Below are 26,945 nucleotides of genomic sequence, written 5' to 3'. Positions count from 1 at the left end.
GCCTGAACTCATGAACCACGAGATCATGACCTGAGCCGAAGTTGGATGCTTAATCAACTGAGCCACCCAGGAACTCCACAAGATTCATTTGAGAGAGAGAGAGAGAGAGAGAGAGAGAGAACCCAAATAAACAAAATTACTAATGAAAGAGGAGAAATAACAATAAATACCACAGAAATACAAACATTCACAACAGATTATTATGAAAATCTGTATGTCAACAAATTGGGCAACTTAGAAGAAATTGATAAATTCCTAGAAACATATAACCTACCAAAACTGAATCAAAAATAAATAAATAATTTGAATAGACTGATTGCCAGCAATGAAATTCAACTAATTATCAAAAAACACCAAAAAACCAAAGTCCAGGACCAGATGGCTTCATAGGTAAATTCCACCAAACATTTAGGAGTTAATACCAATTCTTCTCAAACTATTCCAAAAAATACAAGAGGAAGGAAACCTTCCAAATTCATTCTATGAGGCCAGTATCACCCTGATACCCAAACCAGAAAAAGACACCACAAAAAAGAGAACTATAGGCCACTAACATGAATATAAATGCAAAAGTCTTCAATAAAATATTAGCAAACCAAATCCAACAATATATTAAACACCATGATCAACTGATATTTATTTCCTGGATGAAAGTTAGCTTAATATTTGCAAAACAATGCAACACATCACATCAATAAGAGAAAGGATAAATTCCATATGGTCATTTCCATAGATGCAAAAAAAGCATATGACAAAGTACAACATCCATTCATGATAAAAACTCTCTTGAAAGTAGGTCTAGAGGGAACATATCTCAACATAATAAAGACTATATATTAAAAACCCACAGCCAACATCATACTCAATGGTGAAATATGGAGCTTTTTCCCTAAGGTCAAGAACAAAATAAGGCTGTCCATGTTCACTCCTTTTATTCAACATATTACTGGAAGTCCTAGCCACAGCAATTAGACAACATAAATAAAAATCATCCAAATTAGTAAGGAAGAAGTAAAACTTTCACTATTTGCAGATGACATGATACTATATATAGAACCCTAAAGACTCCACCAAAAGACTACTAGAATAAATGAATTCAGTAGTCTCAAGACATAAAGTCAACGTACAGAAATCTGTTGCATTCCTATACACTAAAATGAAGCAGCAGAAAGTGAAATTAAGAAAACCATCCAATTTCCAGTTTCACCAAAAATAAGAAAATATTTAAGAATAAACATAATGAAAGAGATAAAAGACCAGTACACTATAAACTATAAAATAGTGATGAAAAAAATTCAAGACAATGCAAAGAAATGAAAAGATACTCCATTCCCATGGGTTGGAAGAACAAATATGCTTAAAATGTCTCTATTACCCAAATCAATGAAGATATTTAATGCAATCTCTATCAAAATACCAACAGCCTTTTTAACAGGCCTAGAACAAATAATCCTAGAATTTGTATGAAACCACAAAAGATACAGAATAGCCCAAGTAACCTTGCAAAAGAAAAGCGAAGCTGGTGGCATCACAATTTTGGACTTCAAGTTATATTACAAAGTGGTAGGAATTTAAATAGTGTGGTGTTGGCATAAAAGTAGACATACAGATCAGTGGAATAGAATGGGAGACCCAGAAATAAACCCAAAATTATATGGTCACTTTATCTTTAACCAAGGATGAATTAACAAACAATGGGCAAAAGTCTCTTCAATAAATGGTGTTGAGAAAACGGACAGCCTCATGCCAAAGAATGAAACTGGATTACTTATACCTTACACACACACACACACACACACACACATACACACACACAAATTTTAATGGATTACAGACTTACGTGAGAGGGGAAATCATAAAAATCCTCGAAGAGAACACGGGCAGTAATCTCTGACATCAGCCATAGCAACGTATTTTCAGATGTGTCTCCTGATGCAAGGGAAACAAAAGCAAAAATAAACTATTGGGACTTCATCACAATAAAAGTCTTCTGCATAGCAAAGGAAACAATCAGTAAAACTAAAAGGTAAACTACCTAATGGGTGAAGATATTTGCATATGACATCCAATAAAGGGTTAGTAACCAAAATATATAAAGATCTGATAAAACTCAGTAACAAAAAAAAATCCAGTTAAAAAACTGGCAGAAGATATAAACAGACATTTCTCCAAAGAAGACATTAATATGGGCAACAGACACATGAAAAGATGCTTAACATCACTTATCATCAGGGACATGCAAATCAAAACCATAGTGAGGTATTACCTCACAACTGTCAGAATGGCTAAAATCAACAACACAAGAAACGAGTGTTGGTGACGATGCAGAAAAAAAGGAATCCTCATGAACTGCTGACAGGAATTTAAATTGTTGTAGCCACTGTGGAAAACAGTATGGATATTCCTCAAAAAATGTTAAAATAGAATTACCATGTGATACAGTAACTCCACTACTGGGTATTTACGCAAAGAATACAAAAACACTAACTCAAAAACATATATACACCCCGTGTTTATTGCAGCATTGTTTACAATAACCAAACTACAGAAGTGGCCATGTGTCCACCAATAGATAAATGGATAAAGAAGTGGGATGTAAATATATACAATGGAATATTATTCAGCCACAACAAAGAAATAAATCTTGGTGTTTGCAACAACATAAATGAATCTAGAGGGTATGATGCTAAGTGATATAAGTCAGAGAAAGACAAATACCATATGATTTCACTCATATATGGAATTTAAGAAAACAAATGAACAGAGAAAAAAAGAGGCAAACCAAAAAACAGACTCTTAACTATAGAGGACAAACTGATGGTTACCAAAGGGGAGGTAGATAAGGGGGATGGGTGAAATAGATGATGGGGATTAAGAATCCATTTATCCTGATGAGCACTGACTACTGTATACAATTATTGAATCACTATATCGTACACCTGAAACTAAGAGAACACTGTATATTAATTAGGCTGGAATTTTTTTTTTTAAGATGCAAACCTATGTCTAACTTATCTGTGTCTTTAATCACTGCTTTGTCAGATTCTCTAGACGACCAAGTAATAAAATTATAGATTCTGGATAAATAAGAGTGAAAATAAAGTAAGGGTGCAGGTAGCTTCAAGATGTTCTTTCTGGAATCTGAAAAAGTGTTATTTCACCCTGTTTACTTGTTGCCCCTTCAATGACAAGTAAACACATAGTAAACAGGAGCAATTTGTCACCTAAGAGTATCATCTGTCATAAGTTTTTGCTATCCTGTTTTTTTTTTTTTTTTACATTTAAGTCTCAATTAACATACAGTATTATGTTAGCCTCAGGTATACAATATAGTGATTTACCAATTCTATACTTTCACAGTGCTCATCAAGTATATTCTTTATCTCCTCTATCTATTTCACTCATCTTCCCACCCACCTCCCCTTAGAATATATTTCAATTTTCCAATTTATAACAGTTAGTAGCTAATCTTAGATTATCCCCCATTCCCAGTATGTATTTTGCTTCCTATGTATTGGCAAGAATTAAAGTGATAGCTGTAGTGCCTTTACTTTGGGACAGAGAATATTAGGGTGACGCATGGAAAAAAAGATTATGATCATCGTTATAATGCAGTTACAGAAAATATGTATATTTCATGCAAGTAGCACTCCCTTATCAATTTATCTTTTATATTTTTAGCATTTCCAAATACTCAGCGCAATCCTGACGCATTAACTACAACTAAAGTAGTCAAGGGAGAAAGTGAGATAATCGTTAAACATTCACTGACTAAAATCAATTAGTCCACCTACAACATTAATTAAACGGCTGGCCTTGTGCAGTCAGCAGCTCTTGGTACCTATAATGTCAGATGAGTGAAAAAATATGGACTTTGGTGTCCATCCTAACTCCAGTAAAATGCTGACTTAGCCCCTGATAAGCTGAAGTTTTCACAATATATATAATTTATGAGTCTTGTTTTTCTCGTCTGTAAAAGAAAAATAATGGCCACATCACAGAGCAACTGAAGATTTAAGCAATTGTTCTCTGTTGTCTCTAGCACATAGTAGATGCCTATTAAACAGCAATGGTTTCTTTTTCCCCTCTGGTGTGTTGGGTAGTGTAAGATGTCACTGACACCGATTTGGGTTTTCATAGCAAAGGAATTTTATAGTGAAGAGGAATGACAATGTTCCCTGCTTTTCCATATAAATCTAAACTTTTTTAGAAAATTCTGGAAGAATTAATAGAACAGTAAGAACAGTAGTCATTAAGGGAGAAACTCATTTGCTTTGTTTTTCTTCATTGCCCTCCTCAGTTGTAAGTATTTTTCTTTCTGATTCCCTTCACTTGCTCATTTTAATACTGTATTGCCAATCGAAGCCAAACTTCAGCCTTTTTTGCGTGTGACAGCCTTGCACAGGATTGCACCAAATTCCTGCCCGCTTGAATTTGGGGGTTGGTGTCAAGGTTACCTAACTTGACTGTGCTGTGATTCTGCTTGCTAGTTTTACCAGAGAAGATGCTGCACTTAGGAGATACCCACTAATTAAGTAATCTGGGGGAAAGGATGCTGCCTGACACTTTGTCCCTGGCTTAAGTATCTTGGTGTCTTCTTTAAGCAGTCATTCACTCACCTTCATCTCTCAGGAGTTGCTTTCGACTCTGAGTAAGAGAAAGCCTATATGAAGGAAAGCCTGTATGAAGGAGTGTTGACTTCAGCACAACTCCATAACTTCTGCTGGTCTTTCTAATCTCACCTTAAAGGAAGGGTGTACTTTCTAACTCATTTGAATTTTTTGAACAATATTGCAAATGAGTTTAAATTACGGAAATGTGGCAGTTTCTTACAAGGAGTTTTCCAGAAAGTTGAAGGCTTAGTTCATTTCTGCACGAGTTCACAATGAGTCACGAAGATGCCAGGGAGGAAAAAGTCATTCTTCCAGTAGCACGGTGATATAAACAGATTACTGTTGCGAGGGTCAAATACAAGCACCTGACACATTTTTCTTCATCATATTTATATGTTGGCAATGATCCCACAACAGAGGCTATCAGCCACATAGCCCACTTTGTAATCTCAGGTCTGTGATACTCACGAGGCATTATTCAGTGGCAAGTTAGGATGTTGGGTGAAGTGTTGATGAAAATCCACAGTAATAAAAATCTCACGGATGTGAAGTCAATTACACTATCATGTGAAGTTTGTTATGAAGAGATGCTTGTTATTAAAGTATCCACGCCTCTACAAGGCTGACCTTCTCAAATGCTAGTATGTCACAAAGCATGAGATCTAAAAAAAAATCCAATAACAAGTTTCCCCACTGTGGTTTCAATTGCCTTTTCAGATCTCCCACAGTGTTCTGTTTCAGTCTGAGATAATGCACACGGTTCTGGTCCTCAGAGGGTCAAAGTGGCTTGTATTTACACTAGAGTAATCATAGAAAGGATTTCTACCTTGATCAAATTATCTAGATATGTTTTTACTCAAATCTTTACTCCACTTGGCTTGTGTAGACAAAGTGTTGATCTGCAGAAATTGAACACCTTTTTCTTCCTATATTTTTCCAAATAAAATGCCTCATCAATAGTAGGGGCTCAAAAAAAGTTGTGTCATTCTATTGAGAAAGTTCATGACCACTCAGGTCATTTGGTATTTCATAATATTGCAAAAAAAAAAGCATATTTATACATTAAAATGAATATGTTCTACTGTGTCTCCTGTTTGAAAAGACCTTCCTTATTAAACTGTGTCAAACCAAAAAAATTTTAAAGAGTATTCTTTGAAAACTCAGAGTTGGTGGGATATCACCAAGAACACCATTATCATTTTCTTTAAGTGTTATTTACATGGTCTTCTTCAGTGTCACCCTAACATGTCTTTATTGTAACCTTGTCATGCTTTGTAATAATTTTCATTTTGCTCTTGTGAGGCCAAACTTTATGGTAACAATTTGGAATAGGGAAAATGTTTCTTTTTGTATATTTTCAAAGTAACATGCCTACCCCCAGTAGTCACTTCATCAATTTTGGATAAGCCAACAAAGTAATATTAAGCAAGAAAAATATCTTTTGACTGATGTTGAATGAGTCTAGGAAAAAAAAACACCTGTATTTTAAGCTATAAAATTCCCTATCTTTTCACTTATTTGCTAAATACAATTATTTTTTCCATTATTCAAAGAAGTGACACTTATTAGATGTGCTAAATAGAAATTCAGGAATCTAAAAGTATGACAAATCTGAAAGATATTTCACATGGCATCCTAGCTCTTCAAATTTAGAATACCACTTGTCTTCGTGAGTCTGTACTGTGCTGTAATAAAGACCATAGCCTGGATGGCTTAAAACAAAAGGCATTTCGGGGGTGCCTGGGTGACTCATTCAGTTAAGCACCTGACTCTTGATTTTGGCACAGGTCATGATCTCACAGATCGTGAGTTCCCAGCCCTTCATCAAGCCCTGAACTGACAGTGCAGAGCCTACTTGGGATTTCTCCTCACTCCCTCTCTCTCTGCCCCTCCCCCACTCTTTCTCATGCACGCTCTCTCTCTCTAAAATAAACTTAAAAAAAAAATACTGTTACAAAAAACAGGAGGCATTTAGTTCTCACAGTTGTGAGGGCTGGAAAGTCCAAGATCAGGGTGCCACAGATTAGGTGTCTGGTGAGAGCCCTCTTCCTGGTTTACTGACAGCCACCTGCTGGTTGTATCCCACATGGCTGGGGGAGAGAGAAAGCTCTAGTCTCTTTCTCTTTATTTTATTCTTTTTAAGAAAGTGAGCAGGGCAGAGGGAGAGAGAGAGTGAGGGAAAAGCACAAAGCCAAGGCAGGGCTTGATCCCATGCTCTGGGATCATTACTTGAGCTGAAATCAACAGTCCAATGCTCAACTGACTAAGCCACCCAGGCACCCCTTTTTCTCTTCTTTTAAAGACTCCAGTGTCATCACTGGAGCTCTACCCTTGTGATCTAATTGCTTCCCAAAGGCCCGCCTCCAAAGAGCATCATTTTGTGGTTAAGGTTTCTTCATATGAATTTGGCCAGGGGCACAAACATGCAGACCATACCACCACTAGATTAGAGTGGGATACACCTGGATTTGTGTGTATATGTGCATGAATATGTCTGTTTTTCTTCTGTGATGTTTCTCCTTAGTAAGTGATAAAGCATGGAATAGACCTCCATGTAGCCTGCATACATGAAGCCAGTTTGAAGTCACAGGATAACGAGACTCCATTCTCTCATTATTAAATCCAAATACCTTATTCAATTCTGTCAGGGCAAAGGATTCCAGAAGGCACTAACTAAGCCCGGTAAAATTTCACCTCTCATTGTTTTATGTCAAAGAACAGTGTTTTCTCCAGGCTACAGTTTCATTGTTGTTGCTATTTACTTCTTTGTGCTCATTCTCCAATTTTTCTAAAATGGCATATTCTACATATGCAATCATAAAAAACTGAAGGTAATAAATTTAGGAACACAAAAATTGGCCTAAGTTATATGGTTTCTAGTTTCTGTATAACTTAGGAGTGAAAAAATAAAATTTAATTTTTAACTTTTCATGATTTTGAGTTTGAGATCCCTGTTTCTGATGAGAAGGAACATATTCTTGCCATCTTGGAGTATGCCTAATGTGACTATTTTGCTATTTGGATATTGAGGAGAAAAGGATAATTTTGATTTATTCTTTTGAGTGACTTGTGCATTTGTAAATCTTGTTGAGGCATTGTGACATGAAGTAGAAGAAAAAAAAATTACTTTCCTCAGTCTTCTGTGAAAACTCCTAAGATGAAATTCTACATGGATAGAATAATATAGTATATGGAAGAAAATTTTACAATGAAAGAAAAAATTTTAGGGCTTGAGAAAGGTTGGAATGCAAACTTACAAATACCTCCTCACCTAGAAAAATGACTTGTGCCAGATGAGGAATAAAGAATTTCAACTTCATTTATAACTGTGCTTTAGCTCCTAAAGGGATGGCAGGCTGGTTTAACATGCAGTCAGTTACGAATGCAACACCAATAAACAAAACTCAAATTCTCCCAGATGAGACATTCAGATAAGGATGCAGGTGGAGAGTGTGAGGAGATATACAGAGATGACTGGTTCCTAACTCAAAGTAACAGTTTTACCGAGAAAAAAAAAAAAAAAAATACCGTACAAATACAACATAAGTGTTAAGAAAGAAAATAGGAGATAGGTATTTTTGTCTGTCTCTAACGATATTTAATAGGAATGCTCTTTTATATGCTCTTAGAGGAATTGGGAAACATGTTATCTAGAAGTGAATGTAATATGTGAAATAAAGTAGATATGGGAGATGGGTATACTATTAATCCTTATGCATCGTTGACTTGAAATGTTAAGCAGCTATGTGGCAGGCATTTTGAAATTAATCTCATCATTCATAAACTTGCAAGGAGTTTCTGGCCAAGTATTTCAAATGTCTGAAATTGTGTGTGTGTGTGTGTGTGTGTGTGTGTTTTAATAATATTAAGACAATCATGATGAGAATGAACCATTTTTCTCATTTAATAACACTAATTTGTAGTAAATAATTAGTAAAACCTCATGTCTATTATTTTTAAGGGTCAGAGAAATTGCAAACTCTTGAATGAAGAACAAAGTTCATTTATCACATAATCTAGGCACTCTGAGGACTAAAATATACTGGAATTACAGTACTTTTGGTAGTGATCCTCAAAAATCGGGAAGAGTAAAAACATTAGATGTATGTGTGTGTAGATATGTGTGTGTCTTCATTCATATATAAAAGTCACTGTATATCTTATAAATAATAAAAAAAATTACAGATTTAATGTTTTTTTTTAAAAAAAGGGAATATCAAGTTTCAAATCAGTTTGAATTAAATTAGGCTGTTTCATAAATTAGGCTAACTCGTACTCGTATTTTCCTACATTCGTCAAACAATAAAATCCATTTAACTGTGTCTCCCTGAACTCAATCTGATAAGTTTGAGTGCAAAGGCAGTTCTCAGAGAGGCTGTCAGTCATAAGTTAAATTTTGCTGGTACCAGCACAACTTTTGGTGGGGTGAGCTTTTGGAAAATATAAAACTAGTTGTCTCCAAAAAATTGCCAGGCCTTGGCGAAACACAATTCGGCAGAACTCACAGGATGCCTTTGAAGAAGTCCCTGGCTGTAGTATGGGAGAAAGGGTCCCTGGTTCCCAGGTTATTTCATCCTGAAAATAAGATGCTTTTATTTTATTCTAGCTGAGAGAGGCTGAGCGTTTTTTCTAATAAAGGTGGTTGCTAAATTCGATTAAGGAGAGACTAAAATCAATCTGGGATGAGGAATTTGATGGGCGTAGTTTTGGCTAAGAGTTTAAGGGAGTAGTAAACTGTGGAATAAGCAGATGTCTAAGGAGATAAATAACATACTCAAATCTATTTCTCTAATTTTTTCAGCCAGAGGTATTTCTTTCATTTATTTCTCAATCCACTTTAAATGAAAAAAATAAATAAATAATAAAAGGAAAGAAAGAAAATTGTGCAAATAAGCTTTCAAGTTCAGTTTTCTTTGTACTTCTGCAGAAAATTCATGTAGTATCCTTCTGGAAGTATCTAATGTATTTCTTTGTATGCTTTTTTAATGCTACAAGAACCCACAGGAGATGTGCTTTTGTTAACATTTTAAATCGGGCTTGTGAAATAATTTTGGCATTTATTTTAAAACATTTTGAATCAACACTTGTTAGGTGAATTGGTCAAAAAGAGAAGCCTCAAAATTTCTTTTCGAATTCCGTGTCCCAGGTAGAGAAAGGAAGCCTATTTATTCTGTAGCACTGTTCACATCACTCTGCTGATTTGCATGCTGTAAAAGCCCTGTATCACTGACCTCCGTATCTGGTAAATCACAAAGCTCCTTTTCTAATCAATCTTATTTTGATCAGTGGTTAAGACAATATGAAAATAAGTCAAATCCTGAAGTCTCAAATTTGGAAAAGTAGCCATGCAGCACACTGCCACAAGGTGGGAGTAAAACGTTTGAGTGGCTTAGGAACTGGCCTTTGCTTTTCCCTGCACCACGTCCCCCCCCCAAGCTCAGTGTGAACAAAGACATAAAACAGGCTTGCTTTAAAATTGAATGAAATAACATTGGTTATTTATTCCTTGTTGCTAATATGCATACCTTGAGATTGGAATGCTTTTTCACTAAAATTTGAGGATCAAAAGTAATAAATACAGTTAAAGAAAGTGGTTCAATAGCGATTTCTCAATTTCCTTTCTTTATTGTCATTCTATTACCTTTTCCAAATTATATCTTAGGGACTTTAAGTAAACCGTTTGAACATAAGTTCTACTGAAACAGTCCCCATTTTTTATAGATGATAATGAATATTACTAATTCTCTGCACTAATGAATATTTTGAAGATAGCCTCCCTCCATAAATTTTTCCTATCATTTTATATCTGCATAGTAATGAAGGCAGCCGTGTAAATGGGAACAATAAATTAAACAGTCCAAGAAAAATATATAATGATCTTGACCTTTCTAAGGAGTTGAAGGATTAAAATGAGTTTTTAAATATTGCTTATTCTAGAATAAATATAATGCAGGGCTCCTGCATACAATTCTATTGCTTTGTGCTTGAACAGACATGCTAGTTATTTTTGTGTGTTGTGTGTGCTCATTAAACTCACTTTGAAATTCTGGATTCCAACTCGGCAATATTACGTGTTTATGTTGGGGCTGTACACACAAACACACACATGCCCTTTGAGATAGAAGACCTGACACTTAGGGTAGCAAGATGAGACATCTCAAGGCAGCTGAGACTCACCAAGGTGACACTGACACACCCAAGGGATCTTGAGTGGTGCTAAATGGAAAGGGCTGCCATACCCCTTGAATAAAAAGACATAAAGGCTGAGAAAAGGCATATATTGCCTTGCCAATTTCAATTCCTTGCCTCCTGCTGCATATGAATAAAGAACGGGCTAATGGATGGCACTTTGTGTCGTTGGTAGTGAGGTTGGATTTTTTGGAAAGATTTACCCAAACAGGCTTTTTATCCTATTGAGTTCTGAATCTACAGCAAACTCAGGCCCTCACTACTTGTGTAACTTTATATAATGTCTCCCCAGTGATACCAATGGCAAGAAAGACAATGTGGTACCTAAGGCCATGGAATTAATGCTTTGCTGACCGCATGTTCAGATGCTCAAATACAGCAATACAAAGGTCCTAAACACAAATTTTGCTCTATAAAATCTGAAAGATATTATATTTATAGATCAAGAAAGTTCCCCTGGCTGGCTGGATATTAATAAAGTTTAAGATATATAAGGGAGGGGCACCTGGGAGGCTCAGTCGGTTAAGCGTCCCAAGTTCGGCTCAGGTCATGATCTCACGGGCTTGTGAGTTTGAGCCCTGCATCAGGCTCTGTGCTGACAGCTTGGAGTCTGAAACCTGTTTCAGATTCTGTGCGTGCCTGTCTCTCTGCCTCTCCCCACTCATGATCTGTCTCTCCCTCAAAAATAAACAAACATTAAAAAAATTTTTAAAAGATATCTAAGGGAAAATCTGTTTACATAATGAAATACCACCTAAGCATGTACTAGGTTATTTTGAGTGTTGCACTATAACAACCCACTCAAGTATCTCATTGATAATATTCCACAAATCACTGAGTACTGTGGTCACACAATCTAACAGATACAATCTATACCAGGGTCACTGTTTTCTCTCATAAAGCTGTAATTTGGAGAATTGGCTGACAGGAAAATAAAGGAAAAAGTAATGAGCTTAAAAATTTTATTGAGTGGCTGGGACGGATTCTAGGTAACTTAACAGGAAGGAAAAAGAGCATTAAGTGTTAGCTATTGCTTAAAAAGGAATATTCTGCACAATCTGACCAATGGGTTCCTCCTAAATCCAGGATATTCTTTGGCACCTACTGACCATGTTTATTGACCCTATGATGTCATTAATGGTATGATGTATCATTATTTTATGTTCAGTAAGACAGAAAAATAGCATTTATTAAAATATGATCCGTCATTAATTGCAAGATGCATATAAATTTCAGATACGTGAAAATGTAAAAGAAAGGCTGAGAAAACATCAAAGAAAGTCACTGTTAGAGCCTACATAGACTCACACATTGTTGGATTCATCTGAAATTTCCCACATTTTATCTGAAACTCCTCATTGGATAGGAATCAATGAGGATTGAATCATCTTGTATGTGCAAAATGATGGGGGATAGCTTGCACAATGAGATTTATATTCATTTTTTTTAAAAGTGTACCATTATATCTTTAAAATTAAAATTTAAGAAAGTTGGGGTGCCTGAGCAGCTCAGTTGGTTAAACGTTCGACTCTTGATTTTGGCTTAGGTCATGATCTCACTCACAGTTGTCGAGTTGGAGCCCATTGTTGGGCTTTGTGCTGACAGCACAGAGCCTGCTTGTGATTCTCTGTTTCCCTGTCTCTCTGACCCTCCAAGCACACACATGTCCCCCCTCCCCCCCCCCACACACACTCTCTCTCTTGAAAATAAAAACACTTTTAAAAATTTAACAAAGTAAAATACATTATCCAAGTGTGTAAACTTTTCATACAGGAATCTCATTGTATGTAACTAAACTGAAAGTCAATTATCGAGCACCATTTTAATGTATTTGAAAAACATAAAGGTCTTGGAGTCAGAAAATCTTAGATCTAGAATTAGTCAAAGGGATACTATTTATCGTATTTTGTTTTGTACTAGTGTCTTCCAGGGCTACTTTTTATACAAGCACATGACCTGTTTAAGCTGTGTCATTATTTCTTTTATGCCAATTAACAGCTGTTGTCTACAACACTTTAAAAAGTCCAGTTATAGGGTGCCTAGGTGGCTCAGTTGGTTAAGCGTCTGACTTCAGCTCAGGTCATGATCTCACAGTCGGTGAGTTTGAGCCCCGCGTCGGGCTCTCTGCTGACAGCTCAGGGTCTGGAGCCTGCGTGGTCTTCTGTGTCTCCCTCTCTCTCTGCCCCTTGCCCACTCACACTCTATCAAAAATGAATAAATGTAAAAAAAGTTTTTCAAGTCCTGTTACTTATCAAGTGATATATCATTTTTTGAACAATATTTAGGAAAGAAGGAACAAAAACCTTAATTTTTAAATTTCATGCCTTGACATAAAATTGTGTTATACATCCCAGAAAAAACTTGTACTAGATTAGCTCTCGTTTAATTAGTTTAACAAACTACAGATGATTTACTTTAATGAATAATCTCCATAAAGAAATCCCTAAAATATCAGAGCACTTATACCCAACCTAGTTATAGCTATGTGAAAAGTCAAAAGTGGAATAATCTAAGGAGATGAGTTAATTTGATTGTTGCTTTTATTTTTTACTTGGATTTTCCTGATGTACAATAAACAAAACAAAACAAAACAAAAAAACAGAACAACCTCCCCCCTCACCATGATATTTACCTCAAGGTATCAATGAAAACTAGTCTGCATTTCACATTGATATTAGAGTTTTGATTTGTTATGTGAAGCAAAAGATACTCTTCTTAGATATATAAATTCCTGTAAAGATAGTGGGTTATTTTCTCCAGTATCATAATTGATTCATCCACCAGAGGTTGCCATAGGGCTTTTTGCAGTTGAAAGACAATGAGAAATATCAAGACTGTACAGAATATAACAAAGCTAACCATCTATTTACTATCTGTCAAATATCTATCTACACTAATATCTATCTATCTATTTGTATGTAAAAAGGATCTAATAAATAGCAGCCAAGGGACAACACCTTTAGATATTAGATTTGGCTTAATCTAAAATGGAATGGAAAATAAATTAGCAAAACAATCTTTTTGTATTTATTTTAAGTTCTGTTTCAGTTATCAGTTTGTTTGTTTGTTTGTTTGTTTGTTTGTTTCCTTATGGCTAAGTCTGATTTCCTAAAATTTCTTTTAGATCTTTCACCACTGTTTTGAATTACCGGAGAACTGGTTTTTATGTGAGCCATATCTAGTCTCACCAGTAACTCCTGGCTCCTGCCGTCTGAATGTGTGAGTAACATTTTTGGCAACATGAGGACAGGAGAATATCTCCAGGATACCGGGGGCAGATGTATTTAAATGAAACTCTTTTATTTCTTTTCATATAAAGTATTTGTGAATAAGTATACATGCATTTACTCAACAGAAAATAAAAAATCTGGTCTCAGACCATATTCTCAAGTCATTTCCTTATTGTGAATTATCATACAGATTGAGTTGTTGGTATCAAAGCCCATTTAAGTTTTTTTTTTTTTTTTTTTTGATAAAAGCTCACATCCAATTCACTAGGCGATAGGAGATAGGTTTTGTGCTTAATAGTGTTTCTCTTTAAAAGTGCAACTGTAATGAGCAGTGGAATAAAAAAAAGAAAAAAACACAACGAAAGAAACAAAAAAACAGCCCTGTGAAGTATTAACAATAACCAGACACAAAATACTCTAATCAGAAATACTACCCCGGACAAAAAAGAAATGTAAGGCTGGAGACATTAAGTTTATGTATGTACACACTAGCACTTCTGGATAGCTCCCAAAGGCACAGGGCTTACTACTTCCAAAAAGTACCCACTATTAAGGTGACATAGGTCTTGTCCCTTGAGCCTCCTTAAAGAAACAACAACTGTTCAGTAGCAGTGTAACAGATGTTAAAAAGAATCATTAGCAATCTAAATGTTTTTCTGAGCAGATGTCTCACTTCTGTGGCTAACTTTGGAGGGAGTGAAGTGGGATGCAGTGAGAATGGGGGAAAGGAAGAAAAGTTGAAAGGAATCAATACTAAGCAGATCTTCTTAACAATTACTCATGTAATTATACCAAAGACAAGAATTGAGGTGTGGGGTCTTCTAATGGCTACTGGTTGACGAAGAAGAAAGGTAAACAACCCAAGGGAAGAATTAAACTCATTTTGCTCCATTGACTTGGCACACAACTTTGGGTCAATGACAGGGGGAGAGACAAGCAGTATTATAGAGAGATTTAATGCTAAAATAGCAATTGTGCACTTTTCGATTGATATCAATACGGAATCCAAGGCTAAAAAAGAATCCATGGAAAGAATGAAAATGAGGAAAACCATTCCACCTGTGAGATGAATCCATGAAAGGAATAAGAAAGTGATTAGGTTAGGCGACTGTGGTTGTAACGTTATTTCCTCAGGGGCAAATTTTGGAAGATTTTTCTCAAGCATTTTTCACCCCTAAAAACCCCAAGGTGGAAATTCTCTGTGTAAAGAATGTGCAACCTCAGCTTCCTCATCTAAGTCCTCCCTTTCTTCCCAAAAGGACACAATGTGGAAGCATATATAAATTATCTGCACCTTCAGAGAACCATTGTTTTAGTATAGTAGAGTAAAGGGAAACAGGTACTAGAACATAGTCTTTCTTATAATTTTAGCTCTCAAATAAGTAAACAATATAATTATAGACCATAGAAAACTCATGGTCAGTAATACAGAAAACTCAGTGAAAACATAAATTATGCATTTAATATACGCATCATGAAATATACTGAATAACAGTTTGACCTTGGCTATATGTAACCAGATCCAGAGATTTTACAAGACAAAATTATATGGCAGCAACAGTTTCCAGGGTTCCCAGGAAAAAGTAGACCTTTTTATACATTGAAAATCTGACTATATATTGGATTTGTGAAAGTTGAAGAGCCTAAAAGGCAAATCCCAGTTCTGTAACATAAATTCATATTGATTAAGTCACACGCTACTGTTCCACTTTTTTTCTGTCTCAATAATAAAATGTATGAGGACAGACAACTATGCTAACATCACAGTGTGTGAGTAAGTAGCTTTAATCATTAATTTTAAGTGACAGATGACATTTACTGATGCCTTTATTCCACAAATATTTATTAAAAACCTATTCTACACCAGTATGGTGGATAATCTTTGACAACTACAAAGATTAAAGAAATGTTGCTACTACTCATAAGTGGCTCAAGGTCTAGTAAATGAGAGGCTCAGTCCCCACACAAGATAATCCTGGAAGTGAGTTATGCACCTGAGGATACAGTGAGCCCTAAGAATGCAATGGAAGCCACATTCCTACTGCAGCCAGTGAAGAACAACTCAGAGAAGTCAAGTTCTGGTTGTGCTGGTCACCTGCATTTAACCTGATTTGAAACATGGAAAGATTTTGGAATTCCTCATAAACAATGTATTGATTTAATTACAATGGATCTGTCAAACACAAAATACAGTCTTTGTAAGAATCAATCGATTCTTATTTATTCTCAACATTGGAGTCTCTAGTAACCATTCACACTATTTGAGATGTGGCATGATATAGGAGAAGTGATGGTGGCACACACTTATTTTCCTCACTCAGACGAGATACCTTTATTGTTTAAATTACAAAGGCTTCTATGATTTGCAACTTTCTTATTTCTCCAATATTATCATCCTAACTTGGCAAGAATAATGCAAAAACCCTTCAACTACTCATTGAATGTGGAGTCCCACACTGAATGTGGCATGATTTCTGAAACTGATTTTTTAATGTATATAATTGGAGAATAATTTAACATTCTTAAGAATAGTGCATTTAATAAGAACCGCCACAATAATAAGCGTTACCATAATAACAGCAACAGAATCAAACACCTATTCAATACTTAGCATGTACCGGATAGCCTTTTAAACTCTTTAAATAGATTAACTCACTTTAGTCTCACAACAGCCTTATGAGGTAGGTGCTGTTTTCTCCCTTTTACAGATAAATAAACTGAAGCAGAGAGAGGCTATGCTCAGCAGAGAGGTTAGTTGTTCAAGGTCACATAGCTAATAGGTGACAAAGTTATATTTAAACACAACCAGGGCGCCTGGGTGGCTCAGTCTACTGAGCATACAACTTTGGCTCAGGTCATGATCTCACTGTTTGTGGGTTTGAGCCTCACATTAGGCTCTGTGCTGACAGCTCAAAGCCTGGAGCCTGCTTCGAATTCTGTGTCTCCCTCCCTCTCTGACCTTCCCTTACTCAAGCGCGCATGCTCTCTCTCTCTCTAAAATAAACAAACATTTAAAAAAAAAATTAAAAAAAACAAAAAAACACAACCTGGCTCTAAAGTCTGTGATTTTAACATAGACTTTGTAAAATGGGCAGGAAACCTGAACAGACATTTTTCCAAAGATACACAGATGGCAAACAGACACATGAGAAGGTGCTCAACATCAATAATCATCAGGGAAGTGCAAATTAAAACCACAATGAGATGTCATCTTATACCTGTCAAAATGGGCAGACTCAAAAAGGCATGAAACAATAAATGTTGGAGAAGATGTGGAGAAAAGGGAACCCTTGTGCACTGCTGATGGAAATATAAACTGGTGTAGTCACTGGGGACAAGACTATGGAGGTTCTTCTGAAGTTAAAAAAGAAATACCAAATGATCCAGTAATTCTACTACTGGATACTTACCCAAAGAAAATGAAAACATTAATGTAAAAAGAAATATGTACTCCTATGTTGATAGCAGCAATTATTTATAATAGCCAAGATATGGAACCAGCCCAAGTGTCCATCAATAGACAAATGGATAAAGAAGAAATGGTAAGAAAGAGACAAACCAAAAAACAGACCCTTAACTACAGAGAACAAGCTGATGGCTACCAGCGGGAGAGGTAGATGGGGAGATGGGTAAAAGAGGTAAAGGGGATTAAGAATACACTTACCGTGATGAGCCCTGAGTAATGTATAGAATTGTTGAATCACTATGGTGTACATCTGAAACTAATATAACATTGTATGTTAACAACACTGGCTTTAAAATAAATCAATCAATGAATGAAGATATGGCATATATACGTGTGTGTATGTGTGTGTGTGTGTGTGTGTGTGTATACACATACATACAATGGATTATTACTAAATCAAAAAAAAAAAGATCTTATAATTTATGACAACATGGACAAACCTACCGGATATTATGCTAAATGAAATAAAGCAAAGACAAATGTCCTAGAACTTCACTTACATGTGGAATCTAAAAAAACAAATGAATAAACAAACCAATAAACAGACTCTTATTTTTTTAAATGTTTTTTTATTTATTTAGAGAGAGAGTGAGCAAGCAAGGGAGGGGCAGAGAGAGAGAGAGAATCCCGAGTAGTTTCCACACTGTCAGCACAGAGCCTGACACAGGGCCCGAACCCATGAGCTATGAGATCATGATCTGAGCCAAAATCAAGAGTTGGACACATAACTGACTGAGCCACCCAGGTGCCCCCAATAGACTCTTAAATACAGAGAAATGGTGGTTGCCAGAGGGGAGGTGGGTGGGAGGATCGGTGAAATAGATAAAGGGGATTAAGAGTTATAAAATCAGTAAGTCCCAGAGATGAAAAGTACAGCGTAAAGAATTTGGTCAGTTAAAAAAAGAAAGAATATGGTCAATAATACTGTGATAAATTTTATGGTGACAGATGGCAGGTGCATTTATGATGAGCACTGAATAATGTATAGAATTATTGAATCAGTATGTTGTACACCTGAAATTAACATAACATTGTACATTAATTATACTTCAATTAAAATAAATAATAAAAACCCAACCTGGTTCTAAATTCTGTGCTTTTAGCCATTCCACTGTATCTCTTTGTTGACTAGGTATAGAAATGGAAGAGGAAAGTCTTCCTTTTAAGGTATGGTGGAAGCTAGGAGAATAAAAAGGGTGCAAGAAGAAATCTTCACCCTATAATATTAAATCCTAGAATGTCTCTTAACCATTGTCATTATTTTAAAAATAAAGATAGCGATGCAATACGTGGGTAAAGATTTTTTGTTTTTAGAGATTTTAAATGAGTTCGCGAAAGAAAGAACATAATAAACTGCAAGTTATTTTAAGAAGTTAAAAGTTTGTGGGCAGGCCCTAAACACTCTTTCTGTTCTCCAGTAACAATTCCTTGAAAAGAAACTTTGGATCTTGAGATGAAAAAAGATCTATTTGGTCATCTTGTCCATCTCACCGCTGGTAGAGAATTGCTCCTGACAGTAAAGAAGTTAACTTATTGACAGCACTCTTTAAGCAGCAATTTACCAGGTGAATCCCTAAAGGCAAGGATGACTTCTCTGGTTTATCTTTGCCTTCTTATCATCAGTATAGTTAGGAGACCCATTCAATCTTCTCTGCCAGATGAGGAAAGGGGTCAGGATTCTTGAAAATGTTTCTAATCTATACTTGAGTAAAAGTGCAGCTAATAGTATTTGATAGTGTAATCTGGGATCATTGCTTTTCTTTCCTATTTGGGCTAGTGTGTATACAAGTATGTGCATTTGTATAAGATATTTGACAATGAAATTATGCAATATCAAATTATATTTTACACGCAAGCTTAGTATGCTATTTTTTAAATGGTTATTTTTTTTTATTTTGAGGGAGATAGAGTGTGTGAGGGAGGAGGGTCAGAGAGAGAGGGAAGGAGAGAGTCCCAAGCAGGTTCCTCCTTGTTAGCACAGAGCCCACCTCAGGACTCAATGCCACAAACCATGAGATCAGGACCTGAGCCAAAATCAAGAGTTGGAAGTTGAACCAACTGGGCCACCCACGTGTCCCAAGATGCTATTTGTTAGGTAGGAAAATAAAAAGTGTAATGGGATTACAAAGGCGATATGGGGAAATGGGTACCTCTTAAACACATTCTGAGTGAAGAAGTCTTATTGTCAAAATTATCGATTTTAATGAATTTCACAGGTATTAGAATTATAAAAAGTTGGAAATTTAGCCAGGTTTATTCTTTCAGTTCAACTTTGGTGCTCTACCATCATTCTATGAGTATTCCATGGGATAATGTTATATAAAACAGTTGCAAAGAAGTAGATGTGTTATAAACTGTCCAGCTAATACTAGTCTCTTTACATTTCAAGCCTTTTTTTAACAGGTGGACAAAGTACCTCAACTCTTTGACTAGATGGCCTAATCTCATCACCACTGCTGAGATATATCTGCTTTCAGCTACTCCTCTTTATTCTTCAGAAAGTATGTTACTAAAAGAGCCAATAGTCTATACAGTGCAGCAAGAAGCTATACGTATATGAACGGCCAAAGGACTTCTTGCTTCAAACTATATTCTACTTCTGCCTGTTATTCAACTGATGAATTATATCTAGGCACCGCCAATAAATGCAAATGTTATATAACGGTCCCATATTCTCTGTTACAGTAGATTCCTAGACTACTGTGTAATAATTGGAGAGAATGAAACAATCCCAAAAAATAATACAAGGGAGACAGGACAAGAGAAAGGCAATGGGGAAAAGGTTCTTCTTCTTTTTTTTTCACGCTTATTTTTCAGAGAGAGAGAGAGAGAGAGAGAGAATGCAAGTGGGGGAAGATCAGAGAGATAGGGAGACAGAGAATCCCAAACAGGTTCTGCATTATAAGTGCAGAATCGGACTCAGGGCTCGATTCCATGAACCATGAGCTCATGACCTGATAACCTGAACTGAAATCAAGAGTTGGATGCTTAACTGACAAGTCACCCACACACCCCAAAATGTTCTTGTTTCTATGGAAAGGCACAGTTCAGATGAGTTCCAGAGGAATGATGAGAGGGCAAGAAGGAAGAGACGCAAGTGTTAAGAAGAAAAATAAAGTTTTTGCTTGTGCTCTATCTACTACTGGACATGAATGCCAGGAACCAAAGCCATGAACGAGTGGTCATTAGTTACTGAGGTTATAACCAAGGTGATTACCTGTTAGTTGTTAGCTTAAAATACTTACGTTCAAATACAACTACCAAGACTTTTACCTGAGGGGCGCCTGGGTGGCTCAGTCGGTTGGGCGGCCGACTTCGACTCAGGTCATGATCTTGCGGTCCGTGAGTTCGAGCCCCGTGTCAGGCTCTGTGCTGACAGCTCAGAGCCTGGAGCCTGTTTCAGATTCTGTGTCTCCCTCTCTCTGACCCTCCCCCGTTCATGCTTTGTCTCTCTCTGTCTCAAAAACAAATAAACGTTAAAAAAAAATTAAAAAAAAAAAAAAGACTTTTACCTGAGAGATTTTCTCTCCCTGCCTTCACTTGGCATTTGGTTACTGGAATAGGCCTGCCTCTGGCTTCACTTTTAATTGCTGTTGCATGATCATATAACAGGCTTACCATGTATACCACTCATTAACTGTTTTATGCACTGATATTGTTTCAGAAGTAGGGTAAAGATTTTTTATGCCAGAGAAGTATTTGTTTCCCCGTGGTTATTTTTTTCATTTCTCTGAGGGATATTGCAATAGCAATCATCATCATCATGATCATCTCTTTATAGTCGCTGGACCATAATATAGGCTGGTCAAAAGTAGAAGGATGAAGAAAAGGGGACCAGGTATGAGTGGATTTCTAATGTTAATACATGATACTATTCATATTTTGGGAATAATCTAGATCAAGGGAGCAAAGGTCACTCTAGTTTCTTATCTTAGATTAAGCCACTCTCAGTAAGCGAACCAACAATCACAGAAGAAGAAAGTGAAAAGTACTTATTTTCCTATTTGTCTGTGGTGAGTGTGTGGTTCCTGGAAGGTATCTAGAAAGAGTTTTCTTGTGGATGTGTTGCTATGGTACTTAAAAAACAGAGAAGTATATAAATTTGGCAATCACCAACATGTAGCAACAAACTGGTGATGTGTGAAACATGAGGTAGTGTATAATAAACGGTTGCATTGAAAATATTCCAGATGAAGTTTTATAGTGTATTAAGTATTCAGCTTCAAGAGGAGAACACAAGGAGGCTGTATCTGGCCCTTTCTGTAACTGGGAAATTTACATCATGTTTTTTAAAGACGATTACCCAGAACTCTTTTAAAACTCACAAATACAGTCGAATCTCTTTCAATGTACACTTTGCAAAAAAGAGAAAATGATACAGTCATGTTACTGATCACACTTCTGATGACTAATGGGACTTGGTGAACCTTTTTCATTTAAACGTGAAATAGGATGTGTCACTGTGCTTTCTTTGGAATTATTAAAACTTCATACTTGCCAATTCAGTCTCAAAAATCCCCATGGGTAAATTCTTCATGTGATGAACTAAATGTGGGGAAGAGAAGGCATCGCAGTGATCAAAACCTCTTAGAATTTTATGATTCCTGTACTGCTCTGACACACATTTGAGAGAGGGCCTCTGCAAGTGTATGAAGGTTAAATCTTAACTGAGGACATGAATCTAAGTCCTGGTATCTAGTTCATATTCTAACGAGGGAAAGACATTTGTTTTTAAAATAATTCCAGTTTGGGGGCGCCTGGGTGGCTCAGTCGGTTAAGCGTCCGACTTTGGCTCAGGTCATGATCTCACGGTTCATGGGTTCCAGCCCTGCATCGGGCTCTGTGCTGACAGCTCAGAACCTGGAGCCTGTTTCAGATTCTGTGTCTCCCTCTCTCTCTGCCCCTCTCCCACTTACACTCTCTCTCTGTCTCAAAAATAAATAAACATTAAAAAAAATTTTTTTAAAAATGATTCCAGTTTGGAGGAAATCGAGTTCAACACGAGATCCTGCTTTCTAATAGTAAGGTCCAGTGCCGCTGCGCAGGTAACAATGCCAGCACCGGCGACCTCCCCCAAACAATGAAGGACTTCTCTAACACCTTCTGTGTGATCGTGGGTTCAAACAGACCCTTCTTTAATCTTCTCTGAGATTCTGTTCCAGTTCTGAAATTGTCCTATCCCCCTGAATTGGAGAACCAGCTTACCCTCTGGTGCTGAAAATGAAAGCCAAAGTCTTTCCCAGACTGAATGGGATGGCTACATCTGATATGACTTAGACACTATTTTGCTGATGCCACTGTGTGGTGGTCACCAGTCCTACTCACTCTCTGTCCCGTGTATAGCTCCATTATTAAGATTTCTGTAAAATGTGGCATCCTTCATACTGATTCATTCAATTGTATATTCGTCCATAACATCTTAACATCTATTAGTTTAAGCATGAAAGGGTGGTGAAGTCCTCACTGGTCAGTCATATTCTCGAATTAGACATAAACTTACAAAGACAACCTGTATGGCACATCTTGCCCAAAGTTCCATAGCCAACATTAGGGAGCCAGCACCCCACTCCCATACTTCAGTTAAAGGGTTTCTTAGCATAAGTAAAAACCTGTCCAACATAGTTCATGGTGGAAAGCACAAAGTTGTGCTGATTTATGTACGTGCTTAACAAATGTTTGTGCAGAATGAAAGGTGGACATCTTTGACACGTGCTTTATCTTCATAGCATATCATCACTAAAACAAAGGAAATGACATTTTACATATTCACAGTTAGGCAGGCATTACGTTCGCGTTTTAAGTTGTCAGTAAAAGCAAACGGTTTTGTGATAATTCATCATTTTCTATCTAGTGGTCCTTTTCCTATTTAAAGCAACGTTTTTGTGTTTTTCCCCAAGTACTCTACACGTTCAGAGAAACTTCTCCAGTAACAAACTATATAGAAATGATTCTGAAAGTATAGTCTTTGTTGTTTCTTTTTTTTAAAATTTCTATTCATATTTTTAAAGGCAGAGAGACATAGAGTGTGAGAAGTGGAGGGGCAGAGAGAAAGGGAGACACACACAATCTGAAGCAAGCTCCAGGTTCCAAGCTGTCAGCACAGAGCCCGACGCAGGGCTTGAACTCGTGAACTGTGAGATCATGACCTGAGCTGAAGTTAGACGCTTAACCAACTGAGCCACCCAGGTGCATGTGTTGTTGTTTCTTAATCTAAATTTGTGTAAACCCTAACAGGAGTACCTAACCCATGAAATGTGGCACACCATAACTCAAGAGATGTGTGCCTGTATCCATTTCCTTTTAAAAAGGAAAAAGCGACCTCTTTTAAAACTTATTTATTGCCATTCTTAGAGATGTGAAAATGCTACCTGGACTCTAAGAAGGATAAAGAGATTCAGACAGGGCGTCCAAAAACCTGAGGTTTAGCCAGTCTCCTCATCAGATCATAGGTCTCTGACCAAATCTCTCTCATGATTAAATTGATTCATCTATAAATGTTTATCTTATTCAAAGAAAATTATTAGGACCCATTTTCTGCTATATCCAGTCTGTAAGTCCATTTTGTATGGGGGAAATCTGGGTACTCTGAAGCCAAGTATTTACAATTCTATCCAAAATAATTACCTAAGCTAAAAGACCTCTATAAAAAATTTATTTTTGACAGAGAACACACTGATGGTTGCCAGAGGGGAAGAGGGGTGGAGAAGAAGCAAAATGGGTGAAGGGGAGTGGGAATTTCGGCATCTAGTAATGTAATGAATAAGTCCTGTGAATAAAAGGCACTATGTAGGAAACAGTGATATTGTAAAAGCATTGGATGGTGATAAAGGTAGCTCCACTTATGGTGAGCACAGCATAACATATAGAGAAGTTGAATCACTTTGTTGTACACCTGAAATTAATGTAGAGTTGTGTGTCAACTCAAAAAAAAAATTAATTCTATTTTTGGTCTATTTGCAAATGCTATGCGGATAAAAGTCAATTGTATTAAATTTTGTGTCTGTGCTATAAATGGATTCCAGTTGGCAAATGCATGTTAATAATTATAATCTAAAAACCTAGTACCTATCAAATACGCTAACGACTCATTGAATTTGAATATTTGGAAAGTTTAAGAATCATTAACTTAAGTTCATATTAAATTAAAGAGAACTTCTTATACATAACCTTCGACACTATGAGCGTACAGACTATGCTTTTTTTTTTCTTACAAAAAAACATTGTCTTTTTCTTCATTAATTTAATCTGACATATGTGTAGTGAATGCTAATTTTTTCTTCTGCGCTCTTTTTACATACACTTTTTTTGTTATATTTTTCAGAGAAGATTATTTTTCTTTTTTATAAGGTGGGAGTTGCTCTGTATAACAGCCATTCTTGTCGCTGAACAAATGTATACCTGTGAATCCAGTCTGGAGTGAAAGGTAGGAAGAGCACAAAAGGGAGAGAATATAAAGTATATCTGTGTGGAGCAGGAGACAATCAATTAGATTCATTATCTGCTCTACATTCCAGTCACTTCTTTAAAAGAAAAGAAGTACATAATACCATGGCAACAGTTAGACTTGCAGTCCGTTTCGGTATATAATCATTAAGAGGTCTTCAGCCTTCCCTGAAAATAGATATGAAAAAAATTCCAGTGGTTGCACAAACTCCCTATATTTATGCTGATTAAATGACAAGTTTGTAATTTACAGGTGTCTTATTGCCATGGGAATGCAATCATACAATTCCATTTTAGAATTCAAGGGCTTTTGAAACATGCTGCATGATTGTTAGCTGGGCTGCAAGCTAAGATTAAATTGAAGGGGCGGCATGTAGATTTTAGAACATGGTGTTGACATTTACTGGCCAATCACATTTTGCAACACTCCTGCATGACAGCAGATGTTGACCTTTCAAGCTTTCCCTATCTGCTTTCACACATTACCTGCAGAAATTAACATAACTCTGCTTCCTGCTCTATGCTGCTATTAATGTCATCTGGGAATTGAGATTCATGAATTCAGTTATTACCCAGGCTTGAGACCCGTTTTATACTCTAAGCACAGAACTAACAGCTCCTGGGAGCTGGTATTTTTGGATGTAGCTTCAACAACCAACCACCTTTGTGGTTGAGGGATAGCTAGAAGCTATGGTGTAAAAAATGTCATAGGGAACAAGAGGAGAATTAGGCAGAGGAGGACAGTTTCAAGGAGAATGCTAAGGGCCAAATAATTGTGAATACATGGGATAGGAGAGCTTAAAACACAAAAAGCGTACATTTTAAGTGAGTCAAATAATGGTGTGAGTTTCACTTCTCTTGTTAACTGAACCATGAAAATGATACCCCTTAGAGTCTGTGTGCAGTGAGCTTCAGGGTTTACTTCCCAACGCCTGGGGCCTCTATTATAGATGATTTAGGAGAGAAACAATCCAAGGTAAAGATGTCTTAGATAGCCCTTAGGAGTTCTGTGCATAATTGTAAGCCACATTCTGTAGCACTTCCTTCTAAACAAAAATCCTACCATTTCTCTATTACCTTGTCAGATACTTTTTGTTCATTTTTTTCCTAAGCATAGAAGTCCTGCTTCTAAAATATTTGGAGGGAACCTGTCAATGGGGGAATGAAATTCTGAGATATATTATTTTCTGGGACAGGAATTAGCACCTCCTATAAGTCCCAGTAATACAGATATCATTACAATGAAATATCTCTAGAAATAGGAGGACAAAGTTATGACACTGTTTATCAAAATTTGCAGACTGTTAAGGAGGATTCTGAATTTTGCTTAACCTTTTCTCCAGGTTAGCTGTATGGATTTAGTAAATTTCCTGTCGTCTATCTTTTAAAGTCCTTGGAGAGCATCTATGAAATATCTTAGTCACGGTTCTGTGAATCTAGTCTTTTGAGATACAAGCAGATGCATTTATCTCAAATAGGAATTGATTAACAGAGCTCAAGATGTCACCAATGAGATATGCATATACAGGCTACTTCAATGGCATTGCTCTGATTTACCCTCCAGCAAACATTCTGTGCTGATTTGCATGTTTCAGCCACGGTGAATTTTCCAGCAGTTTCTCTAAAATGAGCACCTCTTATCGCATATATGAAATACACAAGCATCGTGATTTAAAGGACCAAAACCCACCCTTAAAAAATATCTTTCCAACTCCATTCCACTGTGCTTGAGTTTCTATGTTTTGAAATGATTTTATATGTATGAATTAGTATTTTCTCAAAATTGTTTAATGCAAAGAAATGCTCCTGGGATGAGTGACAACGGTCTGCCTAGTATTTTCCTATGAATAACTTGACCCAGTTTCTTTTTTGTTTGAAAGCAAAGATTAGTTAATATACATTTATCCAAATGCCAGATGGACATTTCCAACCAGATATACCATAAGCAGTTCAAAGTAAAGATGTCCAAACCTGAACTGATCATTTTCACCAGACCCCTCAGCA

General features: G+C 36.4%; 1 pseudogene; it reads right to left on the bottom strand.

The window, feature by feature from the left end:
* Positions 1 to 23,372: 23,372 nt before the first annotated feature.
* Positions 23,373 to 23,464, bottom strand: LOC132670686 (small nucleolar RNA U3; annotated as a pseudogene).
* Positions 23,465 to 26,945: the final 3,481 nt, after the last annotated feature.

Source organism: Panthera onca, chromosome B3 (assembly GCF_046562875.1).
Source record: "Panthera onca isolate mPanOnc1 chromosome B3, mPanOnc1 haplotype 2, whole genome shotgun sequence".
Lineage (NCBI taxonomy): Eukaryota > Metazoa > Chordata > Mammalia > Carnivora > Felidae > Panthera > Panthera onca.
Note: the sequence above shows the minus strand (reverse complement) of the source record. Positions and strands in the feature narration are given on the sequence as shown.